The sequence below is a fragment of the Camelus bactrianus genome, chromosome 14 (assembly GCF_048773025.1).
Source record: "Camelus bactrianus isolate YW-2024 breed Bactrian camel chromosome 14, ASM4877302v1, whole genome shotgun sequence".
Classification (NCBI taxonomy): Eukaryota; Metazoa; Chordata; class Mammalia; order Artiodactyla; family Camelidae; genus Camelus; species Camelus bactrianus.
The window spans coordinates 52,845,846-52,865,750 of NC_133552.1; positions in this window are offsets into that span (position 1 = coordinate 52,845,846).

Genomic DNA, 19,905 nt, shown 5'->3' on the forward strand with positions numbered 1-19,905 from the left:
CTGTTGATGTACTAGTAATTGCCTATTTTTTTTTTAACAGAAAAGAGACAGTTTTATGCAGTGGGTTTCCTTGCTGCATTGACACAGTTAATTGCTCTTGTATTTCACAAATATGTGGGGTTTGGTTCCAGCTCCCTCTCAGGATCCATCTTGCATTGGTGACCATTTCTATCTTCATGCTGAGGATCACGTGTCTCCCTTCCCTTAGTCCAGTGTTCTCCTGGTGTCTAAATTTATTTTCCTAATCTTTTCTCTCTGGTTGTATGGTTCTAAAGCTTTTGAGTCATGTAGGGAACTTACTAAACCTGAGATGCTTGGGAAACCCCTTTATCTGACCTCTGTCATTCTGATTCATGGGGTCTGCAGCTCCTGCCATGTGAGGGAGAACCCCACCTGCCTTCTCTGGTGTACACAGATCACCACTGCTGACAATGTCCACAGAAGCAGGTAACATAGACTCAACCCTACCAGATAATTCCATTTACCCTTCTCCTTCCTAATATGCTACCATTTTTATCTTTTCAATATTTCTCAAATTACTCTCTTTTATTCCTGATAATGTTCAAATTTAGGCCATAAATTGATTTTTTGATTTCTGGTAAAATATATATATATAAGATAAAATTTAGCATTTAACCAGTGTTAACTATATAGTTCACTGGCATTAAGCACAGTATCATTGTTGTGCAGTCATCACCACCATCCATCTCCAGATCATTTTTCATCTTCCCAGACTCAACCTGTATGTGCACTGAACTATAATTCTTTTCACCCCCTTTCGCTCAGCTCCTGAAAACCTCCATTCTATTTTCTGTCTCTATAAATTTGACTGCTCTAGGTACCTCATGGAAGTGCAATCGTGTGTTATTTGTCCTTTAGTGCCTGGTTTATCTCACTTACCTTAAAGTCTTCAAGGTTCATCCGTGCTGTGGCATATTTCAGAATTTCCTTCCTTTTTAAGGCTAAATAACACATATATAACATTTTGTCTACCCATTCATCAATCAGTGGACACTTGGTTTGCTTCCAGCTTTTGGCTGAGGTGAACAATGCACTGCTATGAACATAGATGTACAAATATATGTTTCAGTTCTGCTTTCAATTATTTTGTGCACATACCCAGAGGTGGGGTTGCTGGATCTTATGCTAATTCTATTTTTTATTTTTAAAGGAAACACCATACTGTTATGCATATCAACTACATCATTTTACATTCCCACCAGCAATGCACAAGGGTTCTAATTTCTCCACAGTCTCACCAACATTTGTTACTGTTCTTGATTTTGATAGTAGCAATCTTAGTGGGTATAAAGTGGGACATCATTGTATTTTTGATTTGTGATTTCGTAATAATGACTGATGTTGAACATATTTTCATGTGCTCATTGGCTATGTGTGTGCTTTCTTTGCAGAAATGGCTATTCAAGTCCTTTGCCCATTTTTTAGTTGTTTTTTTTAATTGTTGCATTGTAGAAATTCTTTATATATTCTGGACACTAGTCTCTTATTAGACATATGTTTTGCAAATATATTCTCCCATTCCATGGGTTGTCTTTTTACCTTGTTGATTGTGTCCTGTGATACACAAAATTTTTAATTTTGATTTAGTTCAGTTTGCCTAGTTTTTCTTTTGTTACCTGTGCTTTTGGTGTCATATCCAAGAAATAATTGGCATATCCAATGTCATGAAGCTTTCCTCCTATGTTTTCTTCTAAGGGTTTTATAGTTTTAGCTCATACCTTTACTTCTCTGATCTATTTTGAGTTGTTTTTTGTGTAGGCCATAAGGTAAGGTTCAGCTTCAATTATTTTTTGACATTTTATTATAATATTGTCTACATTCATGCATCTGCATTTTTATCAGAGTATAATTTGTAAAATTTGTACATCTGCTCATGCCATTCTCATGATCAAACACTCTCGTATCCCCTTTTCCTATAGAAAGAAGGCTCAGGTCCTTAAGATAGCAAATTATATTTTCATTGTTAGGGTCCTTGCCTCGCTGTCCACACACTTAGTTCATTGTCTCTCTGCCTATGGCAATACTGCCCCTTTCCCTAGAATTCCGTCTCTCTTCTGGTTAAACCTTAGGCAGGGAGTCCTTCCTTATAATTCACCACTCTCTAAGCACCATACTCAAATAGGGCTCATTTCACATGCACCATTAAATCTGATGTCTGTCTCTTACAATGGTATCATCAGTTGCTATACAATAATAAAGTTTGTCTGTCACATTTCCATTGCAAAAAGACCATGACCTTCCCTAGGGAAAGGACTACATTTTATTCTTCTTTATATGCCTTATGCCTCAGCATAATATTAGACTTAATATTAAATTAGTGGCTGATTAAGCAGAATCTGGAGGAGCATGTAGTTCTTGAGATGAACTGATGTGAAGGAGGTTAGAAAAGAGGGTAATGGAGGAACTCCTGGCAGGACTGGAATTTCTCAGGAAGGGCAAGGTTTAAGAGTGAAAAGAGCCTTTGAGAGCAGTTCGGTGTTTCTGAATGAGGAATCTGGATAAAGGCAAGAGAATGGATATATATGTAGGCTCAGAGATGCTTTAAGGAGGGTCATCTGACTTTGGAGGTCAAGAACATCCATGAAAACAAAGTATTTCTTTCTAGGCTAAATGCCAAGTAGAAATATTGTTCAAAAAGAGGCATGGCTACCTCCCTATTAGGAAACAAAAATCGCTGTCAGCAGCAGTTGGTCAGCAACAGCCGTAGATATATTGCCCACAGGAGAATGAAATTATGACTGCAAGGAAAAACAAATCCTGACTCAGCCTTGAAAGTACCTGGGAAAAAGGACACATTGCCACTTGGCCACACTCACCCCCCTATTTGGGTTTGAGCCCATTCCTTATTATAACACACACAGTAGGATTGGAATAATGGGGGGAAAAGAAAAGGAATGCCATGATGGTGATCATTGTTTTTTAGGTGATTTAATCCAGTACTTATCTCCAGCTACAATTATTTTGAATAAATAGTCTAAGTCAATTATTCTTCTCATAAACCACATAATGCCTCAATTCCCATTATATTTTTCTGTTTTATTGAAATGGCAGATATTTTATGTTGCTTTGTTTATGCCGAGGACTGAAATAATTATCTACTTAATTTCTGATTTTTTAATATGATACACATTATTTTGTTTTAATTAGCTTTTGTAGTTTTGACTTCAAAATTGTATTGATTATATCTAAGAATATAATTTCCTTCTGTATCTTTCTTAGCTGATAAAAGTATATTTTTCCTTTGCATTTTGGTCGAGGACTGTGTAGAACTTAGAATTGTTTATTATACATGTAATCTGGTTCCAAAATGAAATAAGTACTGAAAAATAGAAAAATATTGCTACAGATTTCACCATAAATTTGATTGGAACAGTAAAATCACATAAATAATATTATTGTATTTTAGGTCAAGTATCCAGTCTTCCTTCATTTATCAAATTCTATAAAAATGCCATTTTTCCTTAGAGTATATCCTTTGTACTTGGCTTTTGACTTGGAATATCTCTGGACAATCACATTAATCATTAGTCTTCTAAAACATAGAATTATGGCACTGATATTTCTAACATTAATAATAACAATATTCACAATAATTTGAGTATATCTTCATGTTCCTTAAATTTTTTTAACGATTTCAATCTGCAACATTTACTTAATAACAGGTATTTATTTTAGTTTTAAAATCGCAGTGTCATAGTTTAAGGATTGCTCATGCACTTGTGCCTATAGCCCTTTCTTTGAAGGACATTATTTGGTTCATGCAACGTGTCAAGCCGAGTATTAGAAATTAGAGGGGAAAATAAATGGTGATTTGAGAGTCTAGGAAGCTTGCCTAATAATACTATGATAGATATAAGCGAAAACCTCTTTTTTCTTTTCCTTTTTAGTTAATAATATGGAAACCTAATTTACTGGGGGTATAGGAAAAAGGAGAGAGAAGAGTGCAAAAGGAACTTTGTGTAGCTGTCTTTTGAGCTAAGCCTTAGTAGTTTGGAAGTTTTGTAAGAATTTTGTGCTTTCTAGGACCTTAACATCTCTCTCTCTCTCTTTCCTTTTAAATTTTGGAGACATCAGTGATAGTCTTTTAGCTTCTTTATTTCCAGACTGAAAAATCATATAATTGTCCAAGTGTCTTATCACTGAGTACTACATCTATTGAATTATTTTAATTTCTTTCTTTAAAATTCCACAAACGACTCTTAATTTTGTCTAGAAATACATTGTTCAGTGGTTCAAATTTTAAACTTTCTATTGAAGAAACAGGTGCCACCGTCAAGTACAGTGAAAGAACAGAGCTAGTTTTGAGGGGCCTGATCTTTACAGGTCATTGGTTCTAGAAGGCCTAGGTCAACTGTAATTGAGATATGCCCATATATCTATGCTCACCTGCCAATTTCTATGCTTAGCTGTTCAATGTAAATTCCGTCGTGATGCTTCTTGAAATTTAATAATGTAAATAATGCAGAGTTATTTATTTCTGTTATGTTTTTAGCATGTTATCTATGTATCAATGCCCCACAGGACAGCTCCATCTGAATCCCTGGAATTTGAATTCTGTGACTGAATTATCTTCTATGGTAGGAAGGACATCAAGTTAAATGTTTGAGATGGGGGATTATCTTGGATTATCTAGGTGGGTCCTAAATGTAATCACTGAAATCCTAACAAGAAAGAGCTAAGAAGTCAAAGAAAGACTAAGGCAACAGAAGGAGAAAGGCAGAGGTTGGAGTGATGTAGTCAAGGGATGCTGGCAATCTCTAGAAACTGGAAGAGGCAAGAAATGGATTCTCCTGGAACTTCCAGCAGGAACTGGCCCTATCAACAGCTTGATTTCAGCCCAGAAAGACTACTTTCGGACTTCTGATATCCAGAACAGTAAGAGAGTAAGTTTGTGTTGTTTACAGAAGCCATAGGAAATAAACACACATTAGAAATACTAGAAACATTATTTAATTTCTAATTGTTTCTTGATACTAAATATCAGATAATCTTAAGAAGTTAACTTGAGATCCAGTTGTTTTGTTACCATTTTTAGTAGACAGGGTTGAGAAGTAAATCAAACTGTACAAAATAACCGGGATGTTTATATTCAGTTGATATTACTGTCAAAGACTAATTCTGCTGTTGTAGGTACCAGTCCTAAAGTTTGGAAGTAACTTAAATGGAACTATTTATTGGCATAGTGTACTGAAGAATTAATAGAGTTTTTTTAACATGTATTCATTAGAAGACATCAAAAGAGGATCCTGGGAACTACAGACACAATGTTTAAATTTTTGCTGGGAAAACAGGAATATGTAAGATATTTGAACAGAAACATAAAAATTGGTAGAAAATCAACATGGTTTTATAAGAATAAATTGTTTTTAATAAAGTAGAATTCTCTGGAAAAGTAAATTAACATGTATACATTTGGTTTCTATAATGATATCCTTTTAATTCAAAATCTTGGGGGGGAGCAGTGTTTCTAAAAGCTGTTCACTAATAATAAGTCATTCTGTGAGCAAAAAAAAATTTTTTTTAATCTATTGTTTCCAAAATGGGAAAATTTACAGTAAGGAAGGAAATAGAGGTTATTAGGAGGGTGGAGTAGTCAGGTTTACACAGAGTTGGTGGAGACCACCTACACAGCACCTGGAAGTGGAGGTATGCATACTGGAGTTTCCTAACTTGAAGACAAATATTAAATAGAGAAGCACCAAGTCAATAGGTCAAAATGAAAAAAATAAATAAATAAGGCAGAGTCTATTACACCAGGCAATACATAAAGTGTCAGAAATGTGATGAACTTAAATAAGCTCTCTGCTACAATTGAGTTATTAGTTAAACTCATGAAAAACATTAAGCAATGTCTCAGACATATAAAACCCATTTATAAGTGGAAAGGAATTGAGGATAATTTTTTAAAAGAAGAGTAGACTGGTTAAATGTCCCAAAGAGATCCATTAAAACTAAATAGAACCAAAGTAATCAAATCTGCAAATAGTGACTGATTGCATATACATATACAGATTAGGTCAGAAAAGTAGAGGCCCAAGTGTTTATTAGGAAGAATACATATATTTCCATTTACAATCTATACCCCATTAACTTCTTATTTAATTTATTGTGACGTTATATTTCTGCATTGCATGGTAAGTGATTTTGATATATATGTGTGTGTGTGTGTGTGTATACACATCCACACATGACAAATTCAAATGATTAATACAGAGCTGCTTCTTAAAAAGATTACATGACAAAATATTTCACCAGTTCTCTTAAAAATTTAGGCATTAGCTCAAACTGAAAGAGTTAAAGAAAAAAAAAAGGAAGAAAATTAGAAAAGGTAGTGCCAGAGGAGCTTCTTGACAAGCCACTCAATCATCTTCAGTTTCCCCGTGGGATCGTATTAAAAATAAGATCTTCAAAATCAGGAAGGGTGATTCGTATTAGGTGAAAGTTTTGTTAATAATTTTATCATCCATTCAACACCTTCTCCAAAAATGTGTCAAAAATTGGTTAATATTATTAAGGGGTTTGAAAGCAACAATTTAGAAATTGAACATTGTCATCCATTATAGTGCACCATAAAATCACATTTAGCAATCATGCATTTTTGAATTTTTATTTTTGAAGTATATTTATGACATCTTATGATAAAGTAGATTTAGGTAATTCCTAAAAACAATTTGAGAAACATCAGAGTGAAGATTTTGTTTATTTTTTTTATGAGGAAAACTAGTAAGTTAACTATTTAAAATTTATTTATAAGTAAGGTTTAATTGTCTATTTCCCAAAAGGTAAAAAAATCTTAGGATGATTAAAACACATTCATTCAACAAAAATATATATATTTCATCTGTAATGAATTAATTATTCTGCTTGGTTTAGGAATTAATAAACAACTAAACACATAGCTTCTAGTCCTAAGATTCCAATCTAGTAAGGATCTTTGAGTCTAATAATATATCAACACAACTTATAATAATAATCATTGTATTGCTAGCTGTATGTCTTGTCTTTCTATTGAATGGCATTGTTTTTATCAAAATGCACACAAGTAAATTTTAAAACATTTAAATCATTTTTGAGCAAAAGTACTAATTTAGTTAATAATTATCAGTGTTTTCCAAGTGTCAAAAACCATACTAGGCATTTAAATTCACTATACAGTTGTAACTATTAAATAAGAAAATACCCCAGTAACAAAAACAGCTATTATTATCCCCGTTTACCATTAAACATCTTGGAAATAGTAAATAATTTTCTCAAGTTCACAAAGAAATTAATTGGCAAAGCCACTGCTGAAACCCATGTCTGCCTGCCCCAAATGTTCTGCTTTTAAATACTTCATTATTACTGACACCAAATTTCATTGTATGTTTTTATCATCCCGCCTACATAAATGTTCAGATTAAATTGTGCATTCTGAATCAAAAAACTTCCATTTTACATAGATGAAGGCAGTATAATTGATGAACTGCCAATAAGGATTTTGCCAAAAACTATTTTCTCCCCAAGTGTGTATAAATTTATACTGTTCTTTCCTGTGTCATCAGTTAGTGTTCTGTTTGTGATCAGGGGCATAAGTTGAAGTACTCTGCCTCATGTTAATTGAGGTCAATTATTCTGACTAGGGCTATGGAACAGTGGAAAGTTAACTATGCTAGAGATAAAACTCAAGACTTTAATTGTACTAACATCACGCTCTAGTCTACAGGATTTTTTTTTCAGCAGAAACATTCACTATAAATGAAGAGATAAAGAGTTGTTTCCAAAGTTATCCTAATCTGATTCTACTTGAACTAATCATAAAATATACATACTTCGCATACTGAAAAAGTTATCTGATCGCTAAATGAAACAAAGTCAAAGTGTGCTGGGTCCACACATATAGAGCATCACTATCCATGTGTCTCATCTTCCATACACCACCACTGTATCACTTGATAATATTTTTTAAATGCCAGAGTGACACATTTTGAGAATTTGCATAATTCCTATATCAAATATCTATATCAAGGAAAGTTTGGTACATTTTCAAAACTCTTAAAAGCTGAACTTGTTTAAATAAGTGTATTTTATTCATGACTGTAAGATTGGCTGAAAATGTTAAAAAAAAAAGTCAGATATTTTTAGTGATTTAAATATTCATTATTTAAAATTAAATGTTCAGTTTAATTGTTTTATACTCCAAAGGGATTTTAACAATCTATACATCACTTGGTGTGTTTCTGTGTTGCATAAGATAGTTGTTAAGGACGGCAACATGAATACATCTTGGCTCTGTATATCCAAATAATTCAAAATCTTGCTAGAAAGTATTTGTGCCTCTAAACAGTCAATGAATTATAAAAGAAAACATTGAAGGTCATCCTTCATCTGTTGGAGAACCATCATACTGATGGTTTCCAAACCTTTAAATTTTGCTTAGAGTGTCTGATTTGAAACACTCTGAAAACAACAAGTTTTATAATTACTACCTACTCTGTTAGATAATATTTGTGGTTTTCTTTCTTTAAAACTTCGAGAAATTTTTTTTAAATTTTTATACCTACATTGTACTTCTTTCCTCTTAGCCAGTTTTTTGAGCTTCTGGAATTTACATAAAGTATTTATATATTCTGTCATGACTTGTCTGTCTCTTCCCACACTTGTCACTTGTCTGATTAGGTTAACAGATGACTTTGTCTTCTCGATTACCTTCTAGAACACCATCAAATTCTCTTAGAATAACCTGATAAGCTTGCATCAGTCTAAACCATGTTCTATTCTGCACTCAGCTGCTTTTCCCCAATTTTCTCTTTTACCACCAATTTTCATTTTCGTGTTCTCTGTATGGAGTCTATTCTGTCTATGGGGACATTACTTACTCTCTGAAATTGGTTCAGGTCTTAATAATTTAAAACCCTCCTTTTCTTCTAAAATTGAAACTTTGACACTGACAGAGACAAGTAAGATTCTCTTGAAAAACAATATTCCATCTCTAATTCACATGAGAAAATGAAAGAGAGAAAGAGGAAAATTCAGGGTAGGAAATTTCTTCTGTGATTTGATGTAAGAACAAAAGAACAAGGATCTCAATTTTATATTTTTATACGTATACATATAGATATATTCATTTGTTATGGTTGATACCTCCTGAAAAAAGAACACAAGTTAAAACATCAAAATATAAGTAATATATTATCTGTTCTAATTAGAAGCAAAATTATATATACTAATATACTTTTCTTCTTCAAATATGTTTTTCCCACTGAGCTCTTCAAATGATTGTTTTCAGTTACAATGTAATATCTTCTGTCTTTCTGGGTTTTTTTTTTTTAAATTTTATCGTAAACTGTCTTTAATAAAAAATTATTTTTTCCAAGTCATTAACAGAACAGTTAAGTAAAAGATTTCAAACAAAATCACAAGAGCAGACCAACTGGATTTTAGAATTTATTATTTTCCTGTCATAATTTCAGATTTAACTTTGCTACCATTAAAGTGATAATTTATGAATTACAGTAAAATGGATTTACAGATACTGTTCTTAGAATAGCTGTCATGATCAGAGTACAAAAATATATACACACATTAGTAGAACAAAATTCATTTCAAAACTAGGAACTTACCTTCTCATGATTTTATCATTTTTATTAGATTAAATTTCAAATCAATGTAAATCTACATTTAAAAGTCTTATCTTTATATGTAATATGAGGCTATGAAAATGATTTTCATGTAATTAAAATTTATGATCTCATGACTATTTTCCTTAGAGACAGACATTACACCATAATTATAATTTTGTAAAGTTTATTGAATTCCTATATAAGAGAAACTAATATTTGACAAGATTTAGAAATATATGTACTTTAAAAAACTATACCATTTTTATATTTATGGCAAGAAGATTCCTAAAGCATTTAACTAAACTAAGCATTTAATCAATACTAGCCATGGTCCATGGTCTACAAGTAGACAAGCATGGTTTTCCCTTTGACTTGCTCACAATCTACTGGAGCAGTATTTTTATATTAATTCTTCCATAGCATTGACTCTCTCCCCTCAATTTCCATGACATACATCACCTGATTCTATATGAGCTAAATGCTTTTCGGCATAAGGTCAATTGCCAAGGGAATAGGCAATGATTATATTTCTTCTTGGCAGGGAAAGAAGAAATAGAATACAAATAAGAAGGGAAAGAAGATGGAATGCTGGTAGTCATATAGGAACACTCACAATTGATACCACATCCACTGGTATAGTAACGGATGGCCAAAGTGTATATTGAAAATCTATGGGTATTAGCGATGAGCCTTTGGGAACTAAATATTTTCAACATTAGGGTCAATTGCTTCTGTTGAGTCCCTATTTTAATGTACCACTATTTCATCCTAAAAATGATGGATGTTCACAACAAGAGCTCAGCTCATCTAGCAGAGAGAGAAAAGAGCTACCAGGTGTTGGAGTAGCCAGTTCAAGCAACGAGTCAAAAATGAAAGAGTTTGTCTTGAATCACTTACTGCAACGGTATAAACAAGAATCTAAAAAACGGAGGAAGTGCTGACTCCCCTTGTCCCATTTCACTCCATGGAATGGCATGTAGGTTGAGGGTCAGGTGGGTCATCCTACTGTTGAGGCAGCCCCAAACCAAAGGCTTCAGCAGGTTTCTGGATCCTGGGGTAGGGGCAGTGGGAAGGTCAAGGAGGAAGGGTGGGAAAGTACTGGGAACTGAGTCAGAGTAGGGGAAAGTGTCTTCAAGTTCCCCTCTCCTTCCCTCATAAGGAGGCTTCGGTTGGAGGTGCTCGAAGGGGACCTCTGCCCAAGGTCTCAGATCAAGAGACCCAGGAGTGAAGGCACAGGGGCTCCAAAGACAAGACTGCCACCAGCATGACTGGCAGATGGCCTGCGTTTCCACTCTCCTCAGAGATCACAGCGCATCGGCTGTGCACCAAGCCTGGAGCAGGGACAGCAGTATTCCCCACGAGGCCTGTCAGGTAGAGCCTTTTAATTGCCTGTGGTCCGGCCTGAAAAGTCACACGTAGGTTTTTAACTGGGAGCCGGACTCCTCAGTTTAGGTTGTGATGCCCACTTCAGTAACTGGGAGAATCATTGTGGAGAACAGCCTTTCGTTAGTGCTATAGGAAAAAGTGGCTGGTCACCTGCTTTAGAAGCTTCTCCAGATAATTCTTTAAATGAGGGTCAAGACTTAATCCTTACAGATAAAATAAGAGCAATGAAATTAAAAAGTTAAAGATATCAGCTTAGTTGCATAGCTGTGTGTTCCCCGACGTACAGGCCTCTCCTTCACTACCTGGAAAATCCAGGACTCTCTAAATTACTTCACATTGCCCCCCAGATTTTGAGGAAAAGATGAAAGAAGGAGGAGGGAAAGGAAACACACCTAGGGGGTGTGAAAGTGAATTAGGAAGGCTGAGTAGTGGTGATATTAAGGTCATGTAATCAGTTATTTCAAGTTTATCTAAAGTGAGGGCAGAAATAGCTGTGACATTGAGACGTGTCTTAATCCAAGGGTAGATAATAGTGGCAGAAAGCTTCTGTACAGATCAAAGTGAACTTCCAGTGAGTGCCCCTGGACGTAGGAAAGGCAGTAGAAGGTTGCTTCTTTTTCCCTTATAGGACTTCATGAGGTCCAGGGGACATTCATTAAACAAGTTTCAATTGTTGGTCTCTTATGCTCAAGCTCTTGGCCATTTTTTAGTTAAGTGATCACTGGAGAATCATTCATCCAGACGTAAGAGTCCTATAGAAAGAGAATAAGTTTGTGTGCTGAGTATATGTGTGCATTTATGATTATGCATCCTGGTTCCAATAGCTCCACACATGGAATGACTAAGACAGAACAGAGGAGCTCCTTTCTAGGAGAAAGGAGCTAGCAAGGCTGCCAGGGCATCTTTTGTGGCAGGCCAGTACAAATTTGAATGATAAATTCTGGTTTTGGTGGGGGTGGGGGCCATGGAAATAGTCTGTAACATGGAAATAGTCTGCCATTTAGTCCCACTTCGGAGGACAGCGCCCACCTGCCCCCCGCCGTTGCCTAGGTGAATGACTCAGGATTCACAAGCGGCTTGTCTTCCCTGGGGAAGCTCCACTGACAGATGTTACTAAGTTACAAGACAACCAGAAATGAAATGAGCCTGAGGGATTTTTTTTTAAATAATGTTTCTATAGAAAATCAGGGTGAAATATAAATTAATTTCCTATTATATTTGTAATAATTGGAACGATACATTTAGCCTCATGTTGACTCTAACATAAATACGTACTTAAAAACTATTCAAAACCGTGTTTTATGAGACAATTTAAATGGTTTTAAAAGATTAGGATATATTTTGTATGTGGTTTGACAAGTGCTTCGTGCTATGAAAGGGAATCTTTACGTAACGGTCTGTAAAGCCACTATTCCAACGTCTTTAGTCTTTTGTCAGATCAGTATTATGAATAACTGCAAGAGCTGAATACTGGTATTTCATAGATTTATAGACTTCTGCAACCTCGAGTACTCCTGCCAGACTTTTGGTCCTATTTGCCATCTCCACAGGAATGAGTATCTGCCTGTTTGCAGCCATTGACCAAGTTTATCTCAAAATAGTGCATGTACTTTAATTTCATCTTTTCTCTATTTTGCTTTCTTTTTGTCTTCTAGATTATGTAAAGTTTAAACACATTGGATATAATGTAAAAACATGAAACAGGTCGTATATATTAGTCAGTTGCTTAAACTCTTTTTGAAGAAGTTACTTGTATAACATAGAGAGCTTTCTAAACTATAAGGTATGCAGAATAATATACAGGAAAATGTATGCAATTACATCACAGAAGTTAGCAGAGCTTATGGACTCAAAAATTCCAGGAATGACTCTAAACCTGAAGAAAACAGGTGAAACCAAATGTAGCAAAATAGATATCAAATTGGTGAATGACCTAAGTTTTAAATGTAAACTCATAAAATAAGACGGACACGTAAGTATGGTTCTAATTTTTCTAAGCATGATTCCAAAAGCAAAGAGCATGAAGCACATAAACTACATACAAACAGAAAATATTTCTATATATCTGAGAAATGGTAAACTGTATTTAGAAGCATTTAGAGAAACACTTGACTGCAACATACATTAAAAGTATAGTATATGTTTCCTTGATACATGAATAATTTCTGCAAATTAGTAAAAAAATGGATATCCTAGTAACAAAATACATAAATGATGCAAATAGACTATTCCTAAAGAAGACTATGTGAAACTATTTCAAATTTAAGTTTTCAAAGAAAGTAAAATAAACAGTAGAAACATCATTTCTTCTTCCTATTGTATCCCCAGATATTATACCTACACACACACACACACACACACACACACACACACACACACACACACACACACAATGCTAGGTAAAGTTCAGGTAAAGGCCCAGGTTTGCATACAGGCGTTGTGACTTGAATATCGATATAAGCAAAATAAGAAGTTTGCACATACTTGTGTATACAATTTTTAGTACATATTGTAAAAATATAAATAAAATGTGGACAAGGCTTACATCTAAAGATTTCTTATCTTAATGTTACTCACATTAGCAAAGGATTACAAATATCTTCAATTCAGGCAATTTGTTAAACAAATAATGGTATTTCAGAAATATAAAAATTTAAAAGTGATACAGCAGTTTCTTTTTACGTGGAGTATTTTAACCTATTTTACATGTCTTTTGACATAAAAATATATCATAATAAATTATGATACTTTGTATCTATAATATGACCCACATTGAATATTATCAGTGTTTTTATGGGTAGTACTTTGCTGGTTGATAATAAATTATGTTGTCAACCCTACCTATTACTGTTATAAAAACCTTGACTTTTTATTGTATACAAAGTTGTGTGTCAATAAATATCTCTCATAAATCTCTGAGTACTCTTCCACAATTAAATATTAAAAATGCCCCCAACTCTTTCTATTACCAAGGTATTAAAGTTATTGGTGAGTTGTTATCTGTCATTAGAATTCAAAATAACTTATTTATTCAAATTCTTCTAATTTACTCTTTTATATATATAAAATATAACTTTTTAAAAATAACTTTTTACATTACTTGGTAGATACACTTAGGGTATTATGTTGCCTGTTCTCTTCATGATGGATGAAAATACACTGAGCTTGTTAGCATTTTTGTTTTTTTTGTGGCTTTAAATACAGGGATAAATTCAAGACATCTCATTGCTTCAATTGAGTTGTTGTATGTGAAAATGCTTTTATTAAATTTGCTTTCATTAGTTTATCTTTTCACCATTTGTTGCAAATAAACAGTAAGGTGATAAAAAGATAGGTGTCATGGACCAGACCACAAAAAGAAATAAGGAAAAAAAAAAAAGAAAAAATAGATTCTGATTACACCAAACAGATCTTTTTACATTTATAGGCAGAGTTTGCTCTAAACATTGTGTTCCTTTTAGAAGTAAATGATAGAGTTGTTTAGAAAAGCCACTCAAATGAATTCTTGTGACCTCTAACTGGCTTTAGAACACTTTTTCAAACTGGCAAGAATTAAAGAAAAGCAAGATATAACCTTCAAACTGGAAAAATTGATGCCCAAGAGATTCTGGAATTGACGATAATCTGATGTGTGAGATGTATGCCTCATATTTGTCATAGGTCCATCTAGGATATTTAGAACAAAGTGCAAAAGCACCACCATGGGTGAAGAAGGAAGAAGAGATGGAAAATGAGTTGCCTTGTTTTGCAAGAATTTAAACTTCCGGAATGACTTCAAGGAAAGAAGAATTAGCAAACTATTACAGTAATTAAGCCTAGTTTCAACAAAAGATCTTCCCATGGCAAGGTCTCCATCTGAATAAAATGAGTTTTAGTAAGATATTACATTTCTTATTATTTTTGTTACTAAGTTGCTATTGTCATCGTCCCTCATTTTGGAAAAGCTCTAAAAGGAGGACATGTGCTTTTGATTAAATTGGTGTACCAGTATTTCTGTACAAATCCCAGTCATAATTAAAGATTGCTATTCCAATCATCTCAAAAGATGTTTTGGAAATTACATCTCATTTAGAAAAAGTACTTTCCTTTTTATCTAATAGCTATACTTCTTTTGTTTCTCAAAAATAAAATAAAATAAAATGACCTGTTCTGTGAAGGTTAAAGCCATTGTTCTAAATACTCTTTAGCTCATGACAGATTTTTTATGATAGTTGTCTTGGTGAGTTTAGCTAATAAATGAGCCTTCTGGACAACTTTCATATGCTTTTCTTTCTGAAAGCTTGTCAAACTGCAACATTATCCAAGAGCTTGGTTTTTTGATTTATGTTTAATAGTGCAAGGGAGGACTCTGCCAAGTTTGAAAGAAAATGAGAGATATAAAAAGTTTCTGTGAGTGTGATTACAACTAAATCCTTTACTTTTTATTCCTCAAATTTGGATATTTTCTACTACCCCAGCCTTTATTTTCTTCCATGCCTTTGGTTAACTATGTTCAGGACTATCCTAATAGAATCTGATGACTTGCCACAAAGCTAGAACAAATGTCTTGACATCTCCAGCTTTGAGTCTCACTGGCATCTGAAACTCAAAATGTGCAATATGAACCACGTGTTCAAATGTTTTTTTCCTATATTTCCTATTTCAGAAATTTACCCCACTGCCCACCTCAAAGAATAGCACATTGGTCCACTCTATTGATGACATCATGTTCATTGTGATCAATGAGCAAGAAATGGCAAGTGTTGTGCATGAGTTGGTAACAAAATGTATTCTAGAGGATGCAAGGTAAACCCTACGAAGATTTAAGGGCTTGCCACATTGGTACATTTCTTACAGTCATGCTAGGACATTCCACTTTAAAGTGAGGGTTAAGTCATTGCACCTTGTGCCTCCAACAACTCAGAAAAAACATGAGGCTTGGAAGGCATCTTTAGGTTTTGATAGCAGCATATTTCATACTGTGGAATACTGTCATAACCCACTTATTGGTGTGTAAGTCTGCTAGATTTGAATAAGGCAAGAATAAGAAAAGGGTTTGAAGCAGTTCTAGACTGTGATATAAGAAGTCCTGCCATTTGGGCCATGTAACCATATAGATCCCAGGACGCTTGTGGTATCTCTGGACGAAAATCTATGTCATACGGATTCCCTAAGTATTTGCTAAGGCAGACAAGTCTTAGTAAGGCAGTCAAAGTGCAGACAGACACTGAAGCTCTGGAGTAAGGCAACGCCAGCTGCAGTGGAGAACAATACCGTATTTCAAAGCCAGCTCTTAGCAGGCTCCTGGCGCCTAGCTGAAAGAGCGTCTGACTATGGGACAGCAAGTGATCATGTGTCTTAGATGTCCCGTTTTGAAGTAGAGACTGTCAGGTCCACAGAGTCATGAGGATGGGTTAGCTCAGAGCCGTCCATCCTAGAATGGAAGTGGGCTCAAGCTGCCCAAGTCAGCTAGCTGCCCAGCGCCCCATGTCACCTACCAATATGGCACTAGTACCTCTCTCTCGAGTGATATCTGTAACCTAATGACCTTCCTGTGAGGAGGTGATGAAGGGGGAAAGCATCTGAACTTGGTTCCTGGATAGATCATCTTGGTACGAGGGTGTAAGCTAAAAATGTGCTGCTTTTGCACTAAAGCATTTCTCAAAAGTGGCCCTTCCTCAAAAGTGGAAGAGAGCACTGAAGGAAATCCCCCCCATGGGCATAGGTTAAGTTTGTTTATGTGGAGCTAGAAAAGACCTCAGTAAGAGTATTCATGTGCATGGCAGTAGAGACTGGCTTAGTTTGTTCGTCAAGGGACCAGGAAGAATGAGATTGAAATATAGATGACAAAGAGACCTGTGAAAGAACTATGTAGGTGGATCTAGGGTCATGGGGACACATTGTAGAGATCTTTACATTACAAAGGAGTATCCACCAGAAGTGTCACTAGATAGGTAAGTAGATAGCAGATTATCTAGTGAGGACATTCCAGGCAGTCTCAGTCCCAGGCCAACCCAGCACTTATGCAATGGAGTCATAACTATCAGTGCTATAGGGGCAAAGGTGTGGGCCCAAGAGCATGGTCTCCTTCAAAGCAAGTACCATCTACTAGTGCTACTGAATAAATGACATGCCACCAAAACTGAGCCCCTGTTATGACACCCTCCCTCTTCAATGAGAATAACCAGTCACTTGGTAGCAAGTAGTTATACCAGATCCCTTCCACCCTAAACAGACAACATGTCTTATTGATTGAGAGTGACTGTTCTTCTTGGATGAATTTGCCTTTCTTGTCCCTGCAGTGCCTGCACCTTCACGATCCAGGGGCTTCCAGAGTATCTCCTCCACCAACACAGAATAACACATAACACCTCCTCACACCAAGGAATCCATTTCACAGCAAAGGAGAAGTGGTAGCAAGCACATGATAAGGACATCCACTGCCCTATCCACATCCTGCAGGAGCAAGTTGCCTCCTGACAAAGCAATGGGATGGCCTTTGAAAGCATAGCTGAAGCACCAGTAAGGAAATGATATCCCAAGAAAATAGGCTCTATTTTTCAGGATAGACTGTGTACCTCAAACCATGCTGTGTCCCCAGAAAGTACACAGCATGGATCTAGAAAACAATAAGTTTAAGAAGAGGCGACCCCACTACACCACTTCCCATGACTGGCTTGAGGAATTTGTGCCTCTCATTCCTGGTTTCCAGACAAGGAGTATTTCTACCAGGTGGGGCAATGCCACCATCCAGCCAATTTGGCCTTCTTGTGCCAATAAACAGCAAGAAAAAAAAAGAGTTAAAGTTCTAGTACAGATAATTGACCCTGTGTATCATGAGGGAAAAAGACTGACACTATGGAAGAGGAGGAAGGAAAAATCTCTCTGCGTCTCAATGATCCTCCAAAGCACCTCTGCTCCCCTCTCCAGTTCTGAATGTAAATAGGCAAGTACAGTAATCACGGTGTGATGAGGGCATGGTATCCAGTGGCTGGCCCCTCACGAAGGTCTGGGTCAACCCACCAGATAAGCCAGATGAGCCACCCAGCCAAGCAGTACTCATCTCCCAATGGAGATCTCGATTTTGAGGGCAATCCAACATGGGCAGTGGAGGATGGAGATAGTGAGTGGCGGAAAGTCAAGAGCATTTGCAGCAGCAAGGGCTGTAGTTGATCCCACTCTTCCTAATCTTGCAAGTTTCTCAGCCTTTGTGAAAAACCAGAATCAAGAAAGAGCCTGGCCAAAATGGAGTGGATTGAATGTAAGAAATAAAAGGAGCTGAGTGATGAAAGAGATGGAATGCTGTGGCTGCTTCTGATGACCTGCTCAGATTCTTTACACAGGCAGTGGTCCCATCCCACAGCTGTTGTGACTGTTGGCCAGTAACAACTCACAGTTGTTCCCTTCCCCAGAGAACTGTCCAGACCAAACAGGAGCCACCATGCCTGGAAGGCTCTATCCCACCTCAGGAGTCAGATCTTGGTCAGTGACTGAATGAAGGTGATAAATGATTGCCTCAAGGTTGGACTCCCTCTGTGTTGCAACTTGGTCCCCAAAGCTTCCTTTGTGTGATAAGAGTCAAGATAGTCTCTAAGAAGAGACTACATTTGTATGGTTTACTCCCCTTCCCTGTCCTGCACCCTCATTCCTTTTCTCTTGAGAGAACGTCTCCGATAATATACTTGAATTAGCACCCCATCTCATGCTCTACTTCTAGAGAACTCTACCTAAGACCTGGTCATGCTTTTTAACATCTCAGTGTTATTAATACATGGTGTATCCTCAAACCAAGGGCTGTGTCCTCTTATCTATCTATCTGTCTAACAAATTCCCACATATGCCACAGATCAGTTAAATTGCCTTCTATTCAGAGAAGCTTTCATAGACATTCAGAGTCAGGTGCCCATTTCCTCTGTTAGCTTTCTAGGTCTGTCTCTTTGTTAGCACTGTCTCATTGTATTCTAATTGGTTTTGTCTCCTGTGATGGAACAAGTATTGATTCCTTCACTCTTCTTTTCTATCTTGAATGACTTCTCTCTCTCTCTCCTTCCCTCCCTTCTTTCTTTCCTTCCTTTCTTCCTTTTTCCTTCTTTCATTCTTTTGATATATATTTAGTGCCACTTATGAAACACTGTGCTGAAACTCTGAGAAGTGGAAAAGCGTATAAATTTCATTTTTACAGAAGTTTATAACCTAGAGTTGTTGGGGTTTTTTTTAAGTTTAAACACCAAGGAAATTTTTCCTTTATACATCTCTGTTTAGCCAAAAGGCCTATGACATTTTTCATCCATCCTCTATTTCAAAGTACAGTTTATCTTGTACTTAATTAGGCTTTTTCATTTTTTTCAATGAAAAAAATATATAATCCCTGGATGCAGAAACAATACAGTTTTAAAATATACAGAAAAAATAAATGTTCAATGGAAAACAATCACCAAAATATTAATAGTGCATCTCAATACAGGAATGATGTTAAAAATGATTATTATCCCTGACTTATATTAAAAGTAATTAAAATTAAATCATGCATGTGGTCCTGGGTTCAATACCCAGTGCCTCCATTAAGATAAATCTAATTACCTCTACCCCTAAAAAATAAAATAAAAAAATAATGTAAGTTAAAATCCTGTTAGTGATTCTCCAGTGAAGATATGTACACCCATATAAGGATGGATATAAAATAAAAATTTCTTCAGTAAGGTAACCAATATTTTTCTGGGTTACCTTTTGCCTTAAAATTCACAGACCAATTGTAAGTACAACTCAACTGTAGTTTATAAAAATGTGAACACTTCTCTCCTATAATTTTTTAAACTTAGAGGCCATCTTCATTTGTAAAATAGGCAGATTATCTCTGCCCACACAGTCCCCATCCATATAAAGAAAGGGGAAATTGATACAGAGAATGGGTAATAATTTC